Here is a 13,615-nt window from a genome sequence, read left to right on the forward strand (position 1 = left end):
ACAACCCTGGCGGTCAGTGTTAAAGCGGCGGTAAGACCGCCAACAGGCCAGCAGTAAAAAATTTGCAATTACGACCGTGGCGGAAACCGCCAACAAAGACAGCCACTTTAACACTCCGACCGCCACGGCGGTACAAACAAACAGCGCAACGGTCACCGCCAACAGACAGGTGGAGGACAAAGTACCGCCCACAGTATCACAACAGTCAAATCCGCCACCTTTTCCGGGGCGGAGTCACCGTGGATAAAAACACGCCAAAACAGGATTCCAAAGGGAAAATGCTCACCTCTACACACCCCACGAGGAACTAGGACACCATGGAGCCGGAACTCCAAATTCTCCCTGCTATAGTCTTCCTGCTCCTCTACCAGGAGCACGAATGCTGGCAGCGAAGACCACGGTGAGTACTGCACCTACGACACAGGGGAGGGGGGAGGGAAAAAACAGGGACACACAAATGCAACACACAAGACCCCCACCCACGACAACACACACACTAATACATATTAATACATGATAGTTACACCCCCGAACCCCCTGGAAGAATGCAAAGACAAAAGGAAATGAGTGTAACCATTGTAATATATTAAAATCAAGTAGGCAAAAATATATATATACACCATAAACAAAATATACACCAAGCATAGTAGTCCAGGTAGTGCTCCAATTAAGTCCATGTAACACTGGGCCCACACGGTATGGGCGAGGCCCACACAAGATCCCAGACCATGACGGAGAGAACACTGCAGGGGCATCAGAGAGCAAGAAAACAGGCACCTCAGGGGGAGGGAAAGGGGGGGCACCTCAGCCGGTTGAGTGCAGGACGCCAAATCCACGAGAGGGCCACATGCCCACTGTTCAAACCTGGGGAGTGCAAAGCCACAGTCTCTCAAGTCTCTACAGTGGGTGGGTTGCCCACTGTTCAATCCTGGGGAGTGCAAAGCCACAGTCTCTCAAGTCTCTACAGTAGGTGGTTTGCCCACTGTTCAATCCTGGGGAGTGCAAAGCCACAGTCTCTCAAGTCTCTACAGTGGATGGGTTGCCCACTGTTCAATCCTGGGGAGTGCAAAGCCACAGTCTCTCAAGTCTCTACAGTGAGTGGGTTGCCCACTGTTCAATCCTGGGGAGTGCAAAGCCACAGTCTATCAAGTCTCTACAGTGGGTGCGTTGCCCACTGTTCAATCCTGTGGAGTGCAAAGCCACAGTCTCTCAAGTGGATAACAGTCTCCACTGGTTCTGGAGGAGGCATTGTGCCCAGAGTACTTCATCCTGCTAAGGACTGAGGTAGTGGATGTATCTCTCCACTGGTTCTGGAGGGGGCTTTGTGCCCAGACTGCTTCACCCTGCTAAGGACAGAGGTAGTGGATGTATCTCTCCACTGGTTCTGAGGGGGCTTTGTGCCCAGAGTGCTTCATCCTGCCCGTGACGGACTCAGTAGCGTCAGTGCCCTTGGCGCTCATGGGCCAGCGGTGCTTGAGGCGGCGGTGCCCTGTTCAATGGTGCTTGGAGCGGTGGTGCCCTGTTCAGCGGTGCTTGAGGCGGCGGTGCCCTGTTCAGCAGTGATTGGAGTGGTGGTGCCCTGTTCAGTGGTGCTTGAGGCGGCGGTGCCCTGTTCAGCGGTGCTTGTGGCGGCGGTGCCCTGTTAAGCGGTGCTTGAGGCGGCGGTGCCCTGTTCAGCGTTGCTTGAGGCGGCGGGCTCCTTTCCAGTGACTCAGCTGATGGCGGTCCTCTCTCTCCCAGCGGGGCTTGTGCTGGCTGTCCTCTCTGTCCCAGTGGGGCTTGTGCTGGCGGTCCTCTCTGTCCCAGCGGGGCTTGTGCTGGCCGTCCTCTCTAGCCCAGCGGGGCTTGTGCTGGCAGTCTTCTCTAGCCCAGCGGGGCCTGTGCTGGCGGTCCTCTCTGGCCCAGCGGGGATGATGGCGGTGGCCTCCTGGGCAGCGGGGATGATGGCTGTCGCCTCCTGGGCAGCGGGCATGATGGCTGTAGCCTCCTGGGCAGCGGGGATGATGGGGGTCTCCTCCGCCGTGCTGCTCTTCCCAGACTTTCCTGGTTTCTTGTGGCCCTTCCCCACCTTGGAAGGTGTCGCAGCTGACTCCACACTCCCACCGGGACCCCTGGGAGCGGCTTTGGTGGCTGGAATCTTCCCCCTCTCCTGCCGGGCACTAACCAACTTTTGATGCTTCACAGGTGGTGGACTGTCTATGCTGTGGCTCCGTGCCACACTGGCTGCCCTGGTGGCCGGTGCACTCATATTCCGGTGACTACAGGCACCACTGGTCCCGGAGATGTTGTGGCTGAGGTGCTAGTTCGGGACCTAGGAGACGGACGGGTTGGGGGAGGTGTGAAAAAGAGGTCAAGGTTGGACAGGAAACGTTTTTTGGAGGCACTCGGACGGGTAGCTGGAGGGGGTTTGGGAGTGGAGGAAGAGGTTGTGGTTGTAGGAGGTGTTCGTTTGCTGACTTTGGGTGAAGGTGCATGCTGTTGGGTGGGTGTGTGCCTGCGTTTGTGTATCTTGGGAGGCGGTTTCACAGATACACTGGGAGAGGACACAGAGGACGTGTGAATGGTAGTGGGGGTGGTGACTGCACGTGAGCGGGGTGTGGTGGCGTGTGTGCTGGTGATGGCAGTAGTGGCTGTAGATGTAGCGCATGCAGGTGTGAGTGTAGACGAGACTGGGAGGGAGGAGGGAGACGAGGAGGAGGGGGACACAGTGGAGGCAGTGGATGTTGGTGTATCTGCATGTGTGTGATGCTTGCGTGAGTGCCTGTGGGATGTGTGGTGCTTATGTCTGCCTGAGCTTCCTTTGTGTGTTGAGGTGTGTGCATGCTGGTCTGAAGGTGTGCTTGGGATAGGCTGGGGTACAGGGGATTGGGTCTGGGTGGAGGAAGTTGGAGGGGGGAGGCTAGAGACGGGGACAATGGCTGCCATCAGTGCTGAGGCCAGAGTCTGAAAAGCTCGCTGAAGGGCCGCCTGACCAGAATGAATGCCCTCCAGGAATGCATTTGTTTGTTGCAACTGCCTTTCTACACCCTGGATGGCATTCAAAATGGTAGACTGCCCAAAAGTGAGGGACATGAGGAGGTCAATGGCCTCCTCACTGACGGCAGCAGGGGTGACTGGGACAGGGCCTGAGGTGCCTGGGGCGAAGGTGATGCCCACCCTCCTGGGTGAGCAGCCACGGGGCAAAGGCTGAGGGGCTGCTGGGCTGCTGGAAGGGCGGTGCTGGTAGGTGGGGTGGTGGCTGTACCTGTAGATGCGGGGGCACAGATGCTGCTGACACCACAAGGGAGCTCCCATTAGAGGACGAGTCCGTGTCGCTGGTGTCAGCTCCTGTCCCCGCCGTGGAGCTCCCCTCGCCCTCCGTCCCACTGGTGAACTCCGAGTCTGTAGTTTCGCCCTCCAGGGCCATGTGGTATGTAGCTCCCTCGTGCTCCGGTGCCACTGCTCCTCCGCCTGATGATGCTAATGCACACAAGAACAGGGAGACCACAAAAAGGGGGGGGACGACAGAAGAAAGACATGTTGAGAGCATGCATTACCGCTACCGTTGGCGGACACGACAGACACAGAAGCCCCCTGCACTACGCCGCGCACTTGGGCTCCACTGTTCAATTCCTGGGAAATGGCCTACTAGGCTATGGACGACATCTGCACACATGGATGACACAGGGGCATGACTAGATGTACTTGGCACTTTACAGAGGTGGGGTGGGGTGCCACATGGCCTGCCTTATGGAGGGACCTTGCCTACTAAACTCGCCCTGGCCTAGGGAAACCCACAGCCCACCTCCCCCACCCAGACACCTCCACTGCATGCTAAACCAGCAGGATGAGAGTGTACTCACCCCCTTGTGGCTGCTGTGATGCCCTCAAGCGCCCATCCAACTCCGAGTACGCCACCGCCAGGATCCTGAACATCAGGGGGGTCATGGTGCGACGGGCACCCCTCCCGCGTTTGGAGGCCATCCCCAGCTGAGCCTCCGCCATCTTCTTGCTCCTGCGGCGAATGTCCTCCCATCTTTTCCGGCAGTGGGTGCTCCGTCTGTGGTAGACCCTCAGGGTCCGGACGTCCTTGGCGATGGCACACAAAATATCTTTTTTCTGGTGGGCGCTGACCTACATGATTTGTACAGGGGGAAGAGAAACTTATTATCAACTGCACCATCAGAGTCATTGGCCCCCATCCCTACCCATGCACTCACCGTTGTTTCATGCACTCCTCACTCTCCCCCCTTCCTTCTTACATTCACCCCTCTCCACACAGGCATAGCCCATACAGCATGATCCCAGTGTACTTACCTGTTTGTCTGGAGGACCGTAGAGTAGCGTGTACTGGGTGAGGACCCCATCCACGAGTTTCTCCAACTCCTCCGATGTGAAGGCAGGAGCCCTTTCCCCAGACACTCGAGCCATTGTCTCTTCCAGACCGAGGTCACAGCAGCACTTGCAGTGTAGGCCCTCTCCTGTCGAAGATCAGGTATCGAGTGATTGAACAGATAGAAAATGGCAGTCACGTCTGTGGCGGTGCGTACCGTCACCGCCGGTGTACATCGTCATTGGTTCCTGGGACCCATAGGGTCCAATGATAATCAATGCAGCATTGCGCTGCGGTCTTCGACCGCCTACCGCGACGGTGTACAACGCCAGAGCAGTTACCTCACATCCAATTGTCCCACTTTACAGGTCAGGCAGCCGCCATTTCAGGGGCCCACATGGCTTCATTTTTAACTGCGTCACACATACCTAGGCCTAGACTCAACACACATACAGGTCACTTTTTGGATTATGATTGGTGTTCTGTGTAAGCTGTGGGTACGTACCTCTGAGTTTTTTGACTCTGTACTCGCTGTTGTCCCTCATAGGCACCGTCCGCTGGGACGCGTGAGGAGATGGCGGCATCCTCCGGTGTACCGACCGTTGGTGGACCTGTCGACAATGGAGGAAAGACATGTCATCATCACCTACAGGCTTGACCGTGCCACAATCGAGGAACTGTGTACCCAGCTGGAGCCAGACCTGATGTCAGCTATCCGCCATCCCACAGGAATCCCCCCTCAAGTGCAGGTGCTGTCAGTGCTCCATTTCCTTGCAAGTGGGTAATTTCAAACAACAGTGGCCATAGCATCAGGGATGTCCCAGCCTATGTTTTCCAACGTGTTGTCCAGAGTGTTGTCTGCCCTGCTGAAACACATGCAGAGCTACATCGTTTTCCCTCAGGTGGAGGATTTGCCTACAGTGAAAGGTGATTTCTATGCCCTGGGACATATCCCCAACATCATAGGTGCCATTGATGGGACCCATGTGGCTTTGGTCCGCCCCCACAGGAGTGAACAGGTGTACAGAAACCGGAAGAGTTATCTGTTATGAATGTACAGATGGTATGTATGGCAGACCAGTACATCTCCCATGTGAATGCCAAGTTCCCTGGCTCTGTGCATGACGCCTACATCCGGCGGAATAGCAGCATCCCTTATGTGATGGGTCAACTCCAGAGGCACTATGGCGGTCATTCTGACCCTGGCGGTCAAAGACCGCCAGGGCGGAGGACCGCGGGAGCACCGCCGACAGGCCGGCGGTGCTCCAATGGGGATTCCGACCGCGGCGGTAAAGCCGCGGTCGGACCGGCACCACTGGCGGGCTCCCGCCAGTGTACCGCCGCCCCATTGAATCCTCCACGGCGGCGCAGCTTGCTGCGCCGCCGAGGGGATTCCGACCCCCCCTACCGCCATCCAGATCCCGGCGGTCCGACCGCCGGGATCCGGATGGCGGTAGGGGGGGTCGCGGGGCCCCTGGGGGCCCCTGCAGTGCCCATGCCACTGGCATGGGCATTGCAGGGGCCCCCGTAAGAGGGCCCCTAAATGTATTTCACTGTCTGCTGCGCAGACAGTGAAATACGCGACGGGTGCAACTGCACCCGTCGCACAGCTTCCACTCCGCCGGCTCGATTCCGAGCCGGCTTCATCGTGGAAGCCTCTTTCCCGCTGGGCTGGCGGGCGGCCTGAAGGCGACCGCCCGGCAGCCCAGCGGGAAAGTCAGAATTACCGCCGCGGTCTTTCGACCACGGAACGGTAAGCTGACAGCGGGACTTTGGCGGGCGGCCTCCGCCGCCCGCCAAGGTCAGAATGAGGGCCTATGTGTGGCTATTAGGTGAGCACCTGGAAGCAAGACAGTGGGAATGGTTGTCTGGGTCTGGGGATATCCCTACAGGTTAGTGTGTGTCTAACAGTTGTCCCTCGCCATTTGCAGGTGACTCTGGTTACCCCAACCTGTCATGGCTACTGACCCCAGTGAGGAATCCCAGGACAAGGGCAGAGGAATGCTACAATGAGGCCCATGGGCGAACTAGGAGGGTGATCGAACAAACCTTTTGCCTCCGGAAGGACAATTTCAGGTGCCTCCATATGACAGGTGGATCCCTATTCTACTCACCAAAGAAGGTGTGCCAGATCATCGTGGGCTGCTGTATGCTTCACAACTTGGCTTTGCAACGACAGGTGCCTTTTCTGTAGGAGGATGGTCCAGATGGCAGTGTTGTTGCAGCTGTGGAGCCTGTGCACAGTGAAGACGAGGAGGCAGAAGAAGAAGACATGGGCAACAGGGACTCAGTGATCCAGCAATATTTCCAGTGAAACACAGGTAAGAATACAAACCTGCATACTACATGTACTTAAACACTACCAACTCTCTACTGTCTGTCGTTTTCACCCAGTGTATGGTCACTGAGTTATCACTTTCCCTTACGATTTCACAGATGTGGGTCCCAATGTGTGACATCTACTTTGATTCCTCATGGACTTCAACTGTGTGACATAGGTATGTTGACATTACAAATGAAAGAGCTTTTTGCCACATAAATTGCTAATACACTATTCCGAAATCACAGACTGACTCCAGATTGTTTTGTGCTTTAAGGGTGTTTATTTTAGTGCTCAATATTGGAGGGGGTAGTAAAATGGTGAGGGGTGACGGCGGAGGAATGTCCATGGCAGAGACCAGTCTATTAATCTCACAGGTGCATTGCCCAAATGGGCATAGGAAGTGGAGCTGGGGTAGTTTAAGGATGGACAGGGTGACAATAAGGGACAGAAAAATGACATTCAGGGTGGTCTCATTTCTTGGCGGGGTCTTGGCATTGTTCTCTGTCTTTGTCCTGGATCTCAGGGACCGTTTTGCGAGGTAGTTCTCCCTCTGCAGGGGGCGGGGTGCTGGTGTGGTGGTCCTGTGGCAGTGCCTCCTGTACACTAGCTCCGGTAGAGGTGGTGGGCAGTTCATCGTCCAGGCTAGTGTCAGGGGGCCCCTTGTAGTTGAATACTTCCTTCAGCACCCCTACGATGGTACCCAGGGTGGAATTGATGGCTTTGAGTTCCTCCCTGAAACCCAAATACTGTTCCTCCTGCAGGCGCTGGCTCTCCTGAACCTTGCCCAGTACCATTGCCATCGTCTCCTGGGAGTGGTGGTAGGCTCCCATGATGTTGGAGAGGGCCCCGTGGAGAGTGGGTTCCTTTGGCCTGTCCTCCCCCGTCGCACAGCAGCCCTCCCAGTTCCCCTGTGTTCCTGGGCCTCCATCCCCTGGACCGTGTGCCCACTACCACTGCCCCCAGGTCCCTGTTGTTGTTGGGGTGGTAGGTTAGCCTGGGTTCCCTGTAGTGGTGGACACACTGCTGATTGACGTGTCCTGGGGACAGAGGTATGGGCCCACTGGGTGGGTGCTGTGCTGGTGTTTCCAGAGGGGGGAAGCTCTGTGGTGGCCTGTACAAGTGTCAGGGGAACCGACTGTCTCGAGGTCCCCAATGGGCCGGGCTGGTCATCTAGATCCAGTTGGACAGAGGTGCTGTCATCACTGTGGCCCTCTTCTGTTGGTGGTGTGGACATGTGTGGACCCTCCTGTCCGGTGACATTGGGTAGGGTTCCGGCAGGGGTATAAAACGATGTTTATTACATCTGTGTGTGCCATGTGTGCAATGGGTGGGTGACCATGTACCCCAGTGCTTGCATTCCTGTGTGGGACCTTGTGTGATGATGGTTTAGGGGGGTGTATGGGTATGTGCAGTGGCCATGCTTTAGTGATGGGTGTCCATGCTTTGTTGTTGCATGTAGGGCTTGGTGTTAGGATGTGTGGTTTGTGATGTTGGGACATTTGTGAGGAGTTAGAGTGGTGGGGGTGAGGGCGGGGGTATGTGCTGGCATGCAGGTAGGGTGGGGGATGTAATAGTTAAGATTTGACTTACCAGAGTCCATTCCTCCACCTCAGGTGAGGCCCTCAGGATGCAGAATCGCCAAGACCTGCTCCTCCCATGTTGTTAGTTGTGGGGGATGAGGTGGGGGTCCGCTGCCAGTCCGCTGAACCGCAAGGTGGTGTCTTGAGACCACAGAACGCACCTCCCCCCGTAGGGTGTTCCACCTCTTCCTGATGTCCTCACGATTTCTTGGGTGCTGTCCCACTGCATTGACCCTGTCCACTATTCTTCGCCATAGCTCCATCTTCCTTGCAATGGAGGTGTGCTGCACCTGTGATCCGAATAGCTGTGGCTCTACCCAGACGATTTCCTCCACCATGACCCTGAGCTCCTCCTCCGAGAACCTGGGGTGTCTTTGCCGTGCCATGGGGTGGTGTAGGTGATGTGTGGGGTGGTGTGTGGGGTGATAAGTGTGCTGATATGTAGTGGTGTGTAGTGTGAGGTGCATAGAAGTTATGTGGGTGATGGTGTTGTGTGCCTGTGGATGCTAGTATTGTTGATGGTGGTATCTCTCTCTGGCCTTCTCTCAGTAATCGTGGTCGTAGGGGTCGTAGGGGTTTGTGGGTGATGTGGGTGTGTGTTTTATATTGTATTGGGTGTGTGGGAGTGCGTGTGTATGTGTATCAGGTGTGTGTATTTTGATTTGTCCAATGTGGCAGTGTTTTGTATGCGTGTGTGTATTTTGAGTGTGGCGGTGTGTACCACCGCGTGGATTCGTGGGTCGTGATGGTGTAGACGTATTTCTGTTGGCGTGACAGTGGAGGTTTTGTTTTCGCCAGTTTATCACTGACCTTTGGTGTGGCAGACTTGTGTGGGTGTCTGAATATTGGCAGATTCCGTGCTGTGGGTCATAATATCTGTGGCGGAATTCCACAGCCGCGGCGATGTGTTGGCGGTCTTCTGCACAGCGGTAAGCGGCTTTTGACGCCAATGTTGTAATGACCGCCTTAATACTTTCAGCCCCAGGGAGGTGATGGTCCGCATTAAAAATTAACAACTCCCCCAGGACTTGGACCACTTGGGGGCTTGAGAATGGCGATGCGCGGGAGCCCGCACTTCACTTTAAAAAAAAACATTTCACTGGATCCTTGGATCTACCGTGAATCAGACTTGATTTTTGAGAAGTGCCAAGCTGTGAATTTTGGCCTCTCGCTCAGCCGGCACCTAAGGAAACCTAACAAACCTGCACATTTTTAAAAACTAGATAGCTAAGGGAATCCAGAATGGGGTGATTTATGGGGACTCTCACCAGGTTCTGTTGCCCAGAAACCTTTGCAAACCTCAAAAGTTGTCTAAAAAACACATTTTCCTCACATTTCAGCGATTTAAAGTTCTGTAATTTGAGGGGAGAAACAAACTTCCATCCAGCCAGCATTCTTCCAAGTCTCCCAATAAAAATGGTACCTCACATGTGTGGGTAGGCCGAGTGTCCGTGACAGGAATGGCTCACACATCGGCCAATGGTAGTCCTTACATGAGGGCAACTATTGACCCTGGGGTAATCCATTCCTAAGCATGGGGTAGCATTTTTATCAGGACAAGTGGGACAACACTGGGTGGTAGGAATTTTGTTGATCCCCTCATAGTCCTGTTGTTTGTGTGACAGAAATAGAAGAAAAATTAGAGTTTTTATTCAACATTTCACCTTTGCAGGGCATTCTGGGTAAGAGACCTTTGGGGAATCCACACAAGCCACACCTCTGTGGACTCCAACGGGCATCTAGTTTTCAGAAATGTCTGGGTTTGGTAGGTTTTCCTATATGCCCGTCAAGCCCAGGACCAAAAACACACATGCCCACCTTACAAAACCAGGTTGTTTTGTTACAGATAATTTTGATTTCTCCACAATACGATTTGGGCCCTTCCCTGTCACGGCCCTGTGTGAAGATGGGGACTATCCAAACCGTGCAAGTCGTCCAGTAGGACTGCAAGGTGGGTTTCTGCACTAACCCCATTTTGACCGTAGGGCCGAAAAACTCTTCAACTCCACCAGCGAAATGGGAGTCCTCTGGCATGTTCTAAAATGGGGCCCTAGAGTGCCTCAATTGTCCCTCAGAAATTGTTCTGCACACAAATTATTTTGCTGCACAATTTACTGAAGGAAGTCTACATCCAAAAGGAAATAGATGTAGTCGAATGGCAAAAAGTTGGGCGTATCAATTTTACATCCAACGTCACCAGTAAAAGGTGAAATTTGGGGCTGAACTAAATTGGGGAGCTGCAAAGAGAGCACTGTGTCTGTGCTTGCCGCCACATGCACCTGCTCTCTGGGTTGGGCTAACCCACTGTTGTCCTGCTGCATAGACTGTGCTTGTGAAGGGACAGAAATCAAACAATCAATCAGGGATTTGTAAAGTGCACTACTCACCCGTGAGGGTCTCAAGGTGCTGAGGAGGGGAGGGGGATAATGAAAGGGGGGAGGTGCTGCTACTGCTCGAACAGCCAGGTCTTGAGAAGTTTCCTGAAGGTAAGGAGGTCTTTGGTCTGGCGCAGGTGGGAGGGAAGAGTGTTCCACGTTTTGGCGGCGAGGTGTGAAAATGATCAACCGCAGGTTGTAGTTCTGCGGATGCGTGGGACGGTTGCGAGGGTGAGGTCAGCGGAGCAGAGATGCCAGGTCAGGGTGTAGAAGGAGAGTCGTCTGTTGAGGTATTCTGGTCTGGTGTTGTGCAGTGCTTTGTGAGCGTGGGTGAGGAGTTTGAAGGTGATTCTCTTTTTCACTGGGAGCCAGTGCAGGTTTTTCATGTGGTCTGTGATATGGCAGTGGCTGGGGATGTCCAGGATGAGGCGTGCAGAGGCGTTCTGGATGTGTTGCAGCCTCATCTGGAGTTTGGCCGTGGTTCCTGCATAGAGGTCATTGCCGTAGCCCAGTTTGCTGCTTATGAGGGCTTGGGTGACTGTTCTTCTGGTTTCGGTGGGTATTCATTTGTAGAACTTTCTGAGCATGTGGAGAGTGTTGAAGCAGGAGGAGGAGATGGTGTTGGCTTGCTGGGTCATGGATAGTGAGGGTTCCAAGATGAATCCTAGGTTGCGTGCGTGGTCGGTGGGAATCAGAGCGGTTCCGAGAGTGGCGTGCCACCAGGAATCATCCCATGTGGAGGGGGTGGAGCCAAAGATAAGGACTTCCGTCTTGTCCGAATTGAGTTTGAGGCAGCTGCTCTTCATCCATTTGGCGATGGCCTTCATTCCTTCGTGGAGGTAGGTATTGGCGGTGTCCTCGGTGAGGGAGAGGATCAGCTGGGTGACCTTGGTGTATGGGATGACATTGAGGTTGTGGGATCGGGCAATGTTAGCAAGTGGGGCCATGTAGATGTTGAAGAGGGATGGGCTGAGGGACGAACCCTGGGGTACGCCGCAGATGATTTTGGTGGCCTCCGAGTGGAATGGGGGAGGCGGATTCTCTGGGTTCTGCCAGTGAGAAAGGAGGTGACCCAGTCCAGGGCTCTGTCGCGGATTCCAGCATTGCTGAGGCATAAGCGTAGGGTGTGGTGGCAGACGGTGTTGAATGTGGCCAAGAGGTCCAGGAGGATGAGGGCTGGGGTTTTTCCAGTCCAGTATGGTTCTGATGTCGTCGGTGGCAGCGATGAGGGCAGTTTTGGTGCTGTGGTTGCTGCGGAATCTGGATTGGGAAGGGTCCAGGGTGCAGTTCTCCTCTTGGAAGCATGACTGACCACTGACCACATCACCTCCCTCAGAATCACTGGAAGAGGAGCTGTCAGATGGGAATCCCCTGACTGAAAAATTACTCCCAGAATCTGCTCCATTGTCTTCACTCAAATGCTGTGTCAGTACCTGCTGTCTCAATCTCTGATCCTGCATTGGAGCTGTCCTCCATAATCCAAGTTAGGGCTTGAACAGCAGTCATCCAATGAGACGCCATCTCAGCTACTGGCTAACCTGTCCCTCTAAAACACTAATCTACGTAGATTGTTCCAAACTGCTGGTGGGTGTGTGATATGGGCAACATCCCAGCCAGGCCCCCCGCCATGCCCCCCGCCAGGCCCAACATGCCAGCCAGTGGCCCCAAATCCATATTGAATTAAACTCACTTGTTGGTCTGGAGGTCCGTAGAGTAGCGCATACTGGGGGAGCACCCCATCCACAAGTTTCTCCAACTCCTCTCCAGTGAAGGCAGGGGCCCTTTCCCCAGTCGCAGCAGCCATTGTCCCTTCCAGACCGAGGTCACAGCAACACTTGCAGTATAGGTCCTCTCCTGTGAAAGTTCAAGTCGCAAGTGGATAAGTAGATAGAAAATGGCGGTCACGCCCGCGGCGGTGCGTACCGCGGCGGTGCGTACCGCCACCGCCGGCGCCCTTCGCCATTGGCTCCTGAAACCCATAGGCTTCAATGTTAACCAATGCGGCTTCGCGCTGCGGTCTTCGACCGCCGACCGCCGCGGTGTGCCACGCCAGCGCATTGACCTCACATCCCATTGTCACACTTCACAGGTCAGGCAGCCGCCATTTCGAGGGTCCACATGGCTCAATTTCAACTGCGTCACACAGGCCTAGGCCTTGCATAGCCACTCAGACACGCCATTCACTGCATAGAGAATCGTTTACTGTGCAAGCTGTGAGTACGTACCTGTGGGTTGCTTGACTGTGTGCTCCATGTTGTCCTTCCTAGGCACCGTCCGCTGGGTTTGGCGAGGAGACGGATGAATCCTCGCGTGTACCGACCGCTGGTGGACCTGTCGACAATGGAAGAACGCCACATTATCCTGACCTACCGACTTGACCGTGCCACTATCCATGAACTGTGTGCCCAGCTGGAGCCCGACCTGATGTCCCCCATCCGCCAACCCACAGGGATTCCCCCTCTGGTGCAGGTCCTGTCAGTACTCCATTTCTTGGCAAGTGGGTCATTTCAGACAACAGTGGGAATTGCTTCTGGGATGTCTCAGCCCATGTTTTCGAAGGTGTTATCCAGAGTGTTGTCTGCCCTGATGAAATACGTGAGGAGCTACATCATTTTCCCGGAGGTGGGCGAATTGGCTACAGTGAAGGGTGATTTCTACGCCCTTGGACATATTCCCAACGTCATTGGTGCCATTGATGGGACCCATGTGGCTTTGGTTCCCCCAAGAGACAGGGAGCAGGTGTACAGGAACAGAAAAAGTTACCATTCCATGAACATCCAGGTGGTGTGTTTGGCTGACCAGTACATCTCGCATGTAAATGCCAAGTTCCCTGGGTCAGTGCATGACGCCTACATCCTGAGGAATAGCAGCATCCCTTACGTGATGGAACAGCTAGAGAGACACCGTGTATGGCTATTGGGGGACTCTGGGTACCCCAACCTGTCGTGGCTACTGACCCCAGTAAGGAATCCCCGGACCAGGGCAGAGGAACGGTACAATGAGGCCCATGGGCGTACTAGGAGGG

The sequence above is a fragment of the Pleurodeles waltl genome, chromosome 5 (genome assembly GCF_031143425.1).
Source record: "Pleurodeles waltl isolate 20211129_DDA chromosome 5, aPleWal1.hap1.20221129, whole genome shotgun sequence".
Taxonomy (NCBI): Eukaryota; Metazoa; Chordata; class Amphibia; order Caudata; family Salamandridae; genus Pleurodeles; species Pleurodeles waltl.